Genomic DNA, 5785 nt, shown 5'->3' with positions numbered 1-5785 from the left:
ACTCTGTTGCCTTACAGAATGCCCAGTTTATTTTTTTTAAGTTGGACTTAATGTGGGCAACACGAAATATATGTTTTTCTCTAATTCTCACACTTTTTTCCCCGATATATTAATTAATTAAATGGTTCTCCCATCAATCAGGTTCCTGCCTATGAATATCTGGGCTTTTGGATTGACAAGGATTTATCGTTTAAAAAACATACTGTGGCAGGTAGCCTTGTGGTTAGAGCGTTGGACTAGTAACTGACAGGTTGCAAGTTTGAATCCCTGAGCTGACAAGGTAAAAATCTGTGGTTCTGCCCCGGAACAAGGCAGTTAACCCACTGTACCTAGGCTGTCATTTAAAAATAGAGTTTGTTCCTAACTGACTTGCCTAGTTAAAATAAACTTGTTAAAAAGCTAAGATTTAAAGTGGGCTTATTTTTTAGAAATAGATCTTGCCTCTACCTAAACAACAGGAAACAGATTGTACAGTCAACTTTCCTGACAGTTCTTAACTATGGTGACACAATACCCAAAATGCAATACGCAGCCACTAACTTCTCTTAACCGTTAGGATTCTGTCTACCATAGTGCCCTTCACTTTATCACAGGTGACAGTTTTAATACTGTAACGGCAGTCTATTTTGTCCTCCTCATTGGACGAGGAGAGGCGAGAAGGATCGGAGGACCAATGTGCAGCGTGGTAAGTTTCCATGATTTAATATAGACGAAAACTAGACAAGATACAAAACAACAAAAGAACTAACCGCCACAGTCCCGTGTGGCACAAACAGTGACACAGAAAACAACCACCCACAAAATCCCAACACAAAACAAGCCACCTATATATGATTCTCAATCAGGGACAACGATTGACAGCTGCCTCTGATTGAGAACCATATTGGGCTGAACACAGAAACAGACAAACTAGACACACAACATAGAATGCCCACCCAGCTCACGTCCTGACCAACACTAAGACAAGCAAAACACATAAGCACTATGGTCAGGACGTGACAAATACTCACCACTGCATCCTGTATCAAAAGGTTGGCTGGTACCCATTGAAGTCCCGTAGATCAATTCATTACTCCCTTTTTTGTTTACAAAGCTTGTTTACAATTAGATGTTCTGGTGCTACTCGGGCAGTTTAGAGCGTTCATTGAATACCTAGTAGCTGAGGACTGTAACTGTTTTTCATAAATGTTGTGTTTGTATTGATTGCCGTTTTGTTTGACATTGTATTGGTTGTTGTATTGCTGTGATCAGTGCACTCTTGGGATTCAGACCATGGTCACAATGGGTTTCCCCTGAATAAGTAAAGGATAATAATTTTGTAATAGTAATACATTACATCTACAGCACTAGCCACTTACTGGATCTGTGCTATTTACCTTGTGTTAATTCTGAAGTTGAATGCTGGCCCTATTTTGTAGGCAACATGTTGAGAGGTTGATCCAGGCACCTTTTGAACTGTTCCTCTTCTGGCCAGCTCAGCAATGTGAAACTGGGACATGATATAAAAACCTGTTGGTAGGATAATGTACATTAGGGATACTTGTTGACGTGGATGGTTTTAATTTGTTTTTTAAAATTGTTGTTTTTTATCTCAGTAGTTTGAACTCTCACCTGGGAAACTATCCTCTCCGACCTTAATCGGAGGACACAGGCCCTGCTCAGTTTGAATGTCAGCTCCAGAGGAAAAAGACACCCCTGCAAAGAGGAAGAGACAGACTGACTTGTCTTGGCTGAAGTAGGATATGTGTGTGTGTGTGTGTGTGTGTGTGTGTGTGTGTGTGTGTGTGTGTGTGTGTGTGTGTGTGTGTGTGTGTGCGTGCGTGCGTGCGTGCGTGCGTGCGTGCGTGTGTGTGTGTGTGTGTGTGCGTGTGTGTGCGTGTGTGTGTGTGCACATCCAAGTGCCCCCTTCTTCCTAGCCTGCGCCAGTGCTGATTGCCTTGTAGCCTGACCTTCACACTGAAAGAAGCTGCTACTGCAGTGATTACAGTACGTGGACAGACAGACATCCAATCACCCATCCAATCATCCAGTGTTTGGAAAGCTGCTGCACTGCTGTACGTAGCCCTGCAGTGAGCACTGAATAAATATTATCTCTGAGTATTGGTTGTTTCCTCTTAGGCCTAACACCCTGGCTCGAGACTTGACATCTTGGCTCACTGATGCAGTCCTACCTAGCTGCACCATTGTATCAATCAGTTTCTTACCATCATGAAATGTTGAAATAAGAACTGTTCAAGAGTCACATCATCATCAATTGGGAATTCACATCGCCTATACATTCGGCTTTTGCCAGGGTTTAAGAAGATATTTAAACGCACTACTCTATTGTCTGTATGTCTTCTACAGAGTATTAAACAATACTTACTCTGCGAGTGAAGGCCTGTGCTGAGGCATTGTGGGATCACATAGCATAACAAGTAGAGGAGGACCTCCCTAAAATACAAATGGCATGTCATCACAGATGTTAGGAATAGAGATGTTAGGAACACAGATGTTAAGAATACAGATGTTAGGAACACAGATGTTAAGAATACAGATGTTAGGAACACAGATGTTAGGAGCACAGATGTTAGGAACACAGATGCTAGGAACCCAGATGTTAGGAATACAGATGTTAAGAACACAGATGTTAGGAACACAGATGTTAAAAATACAGATGTTAGGAACACAGATGTTAGGAACACAGATGTTAAGAATACAGATGTTAAGAACACAGATGTTAGGAACACAGATGCTAGGAACACAGATGTTAGGAACCCAGATGTTAGGAACACAGATGTTAGGAACACAGATGTTAGGAATACAGATGTTAGGAACACAGATGTTAAGAATACAGATGCTAGGAACCCAGATGTTAGGAATACAGATGTTAGGAACACAGATGTTAGGAATGCAGATGTTAGGAACACAGATGTTAGGTTAGGAACACAGATGTTAGGTTAGGAACACAGATGTTAGGAATACAGATGTTAGGAACACAGATGTTAAGAATACAGATGTTAGGAACACAGATGTTAGGAGCACAGATGTTAGGAACACAGATGCTAGGAACCCAGATGTTAGGAATACAGATGTTAAGAACACAGATGTTAGGAACACAGATGTTAAGAATACAGATGTTAGGAACACAGATGTTAGGAACACAGATGTTAAGAATACAGATGTTAAGAACACAGATGTTAGGAACACAGATGTTAGGAACACAGATGCTAGGAACCCAGATGTTAGGAATACAGATGTTAAGAACACAGATGTTAGGAACACAGATGTTAAGAATACAGATGTTAGGAACACAGATGTTAGGAACACAGATGTTAAGAATACAGATGTTAAGAACACAGATGTTAGGAACACAGATGCTAGGAACACAGATGTTAGGAACCCAGATGTTAGGAACACAGATGTTAGGAACACAGATGTTAGGAACACAGATGTTAGGAATACAGATGTTAGGAACACAGATGTTAAGAATAAAGATGCTAGGAACCCAGATGTTAGGAATACAGATGTTAGGAACACAGATGTTAGGAATGCAGATGTTAGGAACACAGATGTTAGGTTAGGAACACAGATGTTAGGTTAGGAACACAGATGTTAGGAATACAGATGTTAGCAGATGAATAAGCCCTCTTTGTACCAAAACAGAATCCTATATATAGAATCCTATATCATCAACAGCAGGGTTCTGCAACCCTCTTCCTGCAGAGCTACCGTCCTGCACGTTGTAACTTCCAACCCTAATCTAGTGCACCTGATTTTAATCATTAGCTGGTTGATAAAATGAATCAGGTTAGTTACAACAGGGGCTGGAGCAAAAGTCTACAGTAGGGGAGCTCTCCAGGAACAAGGTTGGAGACCCAAGATATACAGATTTGCAGTTCAGTTCAAAATGTATAGCCTAGTCTGTGAACTTTAATACATGAATGACTGTATAATAGCAGCATGCATGCATAATGCAAAGCAATACCTACATACATCAATCAATAAATGAATGTTTACCTTTTGAATCCACCCATTCAGTAGGCCTTTAGCAGGTTGTTTTGTGGTTGGAAGAGTCTGTCCACAGGTCCCAGCTGTGTGGGGAACAAGAAGAACCTACAAAATAACACCTCTGGTAAGACTGGCAAACTGAGGAGGTTTTCTTTGAGGCGTGACTTATACTGTTCTCTGGGGGTGGGGAGTGGGTCCTCTGGTTAAACACTGTACTAGGGTTAGTATCCCATATCAAAACAAATTGTATTTGTCACATACACAGTTTACAGCAGGTATAAAAGGTGCTCCCTCAACAGTGCAGTACAATATCAATATCCATAATAATCAAAAGTCAAGGAGTAGTAAGAAGGTATTATGCATAGTAATAAAACAGTTATGTACACAATCAGATATACAGTATAAATTATGAATGTACTATGTCAAGTATGACTGTTTTTACAATTATAAAGTGGATAGTGTCTTGGTCACACAGGTGAATAAATTGTGTATAAATAGAACAACAGCATTGACTGTGTGTGTGTGTGTGTTAATGTGTTTGTGTGTGTTTGTGTGAGAGAGAGAGAGCTTCTGTGAAAGGGATGGCTGTATGGAGAGTCAAGGCAAATAGTCTCTGAGCAGATAGACAGCTAGGCTTAGCTGCTCAGCAGTCTGATGGCCTGGTGGTAGAAGCTGTCTCGGAGCCTGTTGGTTCGAGACTGAATGCTCCAACACAGTTTGGTCTGGTGGTAGAAGCTGTCTCGGAGCCTGTTGTTCTGAGACTGGTTGCTACGACACCGTTTGGTCTGGTGGTAGAAGCTGTCTCGGAGCCTCTTGGTTCGAGACTGGATGCTCCGACACAGTTTGGTCTGGTGGTAGAAGCTGTCTCGGAGCCTCTTGGTTCGAGACTGGATGCTCCGACACAGTTTGGTCTGGTGGTAGAAGCTGTCTCGGAGCCTGTTGTTCTGAGACTGGTTGCTACGACACCGTTTGGTCTGGTGGTAGAAGCTGTCTCGGAGCCTCTTGGTTCGAGACTGGATGCTCCGACACAGTTTGGTTTGGTGGTAGAAGCTGTCTCGGAGCCTCTTGGTTCGAGACTGGATGCTCCGACACTGTTTGGTCTGGTGGTAGAAGCTGTCTCGGAGCCTCTTGGTTCGAGACTGGATGCTCCGACACTGTTTGGTCTGGTGGTAGAAGCTGTCTCGGAGCCTCTTGGTTCGAGACTGGATGCTCCGACACAGTTTGGTTTGGTGGTAGAAGCTGTCTCAGAGCCTGTTGTTCTGAGACTGGATGCTCCGACACAGTTTGGTCTGGTGGTAGAAGCTGTCTCGGAGCCTGTTGTTCTGAGACTGGTTGCTCCGACACTGTTTGGTCTGGTGGTAGAAGCTGTCTCGGACCCTGTTGTTCTGAGACTGGATGCTCCGACACTGTTTGGTCTGGTGGTAGAAGCTGTCTCAGAGCCTGTTATTCTGAGACTGGATGCTACGACACCGTTTGGTCTGGTGGTAGAAGCTGTCTCGGAGCCTCTTGGTTCGAGACTGGATGCTCCGACACAGTTTGGTCTGGTGGTAGAAGCTGTCTCGGAGCCTCTTGGTTCGAGACTCGATGCTCCGACACTGTTTGGTCTGGTGGTAGAAGCTGTCTCGGAACCTAGGGTGGCCCATAGGGTATCTATAGGGTGGCCCATAGGGTATCTATAGGGTGGCCCATAGGCTATCCATAGAGTATCCATAGGGTATCCCATAGGGTATCCATAGGGTATCCACAGGGTATCTATAGGGTGGCCCATAGGGTATCTATAGGGTGGCCCATAGGC

The 5785-nt window shown here is 43.3% G+C and overlaps 1 long non-coding RNA gene across 1 annotated transcript in view; it reads right to left on the bottom strand.

Annotated features, from left to right (window-relative positions):
• Positions 1 to 1382: 1382 nt before the first annotated feature.
• The window catches only part of LOC129848679 (uncharacterized), a 6875-nt gene continuing 2472 nt past the window's right edge, over positions 1383 to 5785 (bottom strand). Inside the window, exons 2-5 of the long non-coding RNA XR_008758527.1 lie at positions 4000 to 4095; positions 2366 to 2433; positions 1612 to 1695; positions 1383 to 1509 (exon numbers count right to left, since the gene is read on the bottom strand). This is a non-coding gene — a long non-coding RNA (uncharacterized LOC129848679). The remainder of the gene's footprint in view (positions 1510 to 1611; positions 1696 to 2365; positions 2434 to 3999; positions 4096 to 5785) is intronic.

The sequence above is a fragment of the Salvelinus fontinalis genome, unplaced genomic scaffold, assembly GCF_029448725.1.
Source record: "Salvelinus fontinalis isolate EN_2023a unplaced genomic scaffold, ASM2944872v1 scaffold_1098, whole genome shotgun sequence".
Lineage (NCBI taxonomy): Eukaryota > Metazoa > Chordata > Actinopteri > Salmoniformes > Salmonidae > Salvelinus > Salvelinus fontinalis.
This window is presented reverse-complemented; position numbering and strand designations above follow the sequence as displayed.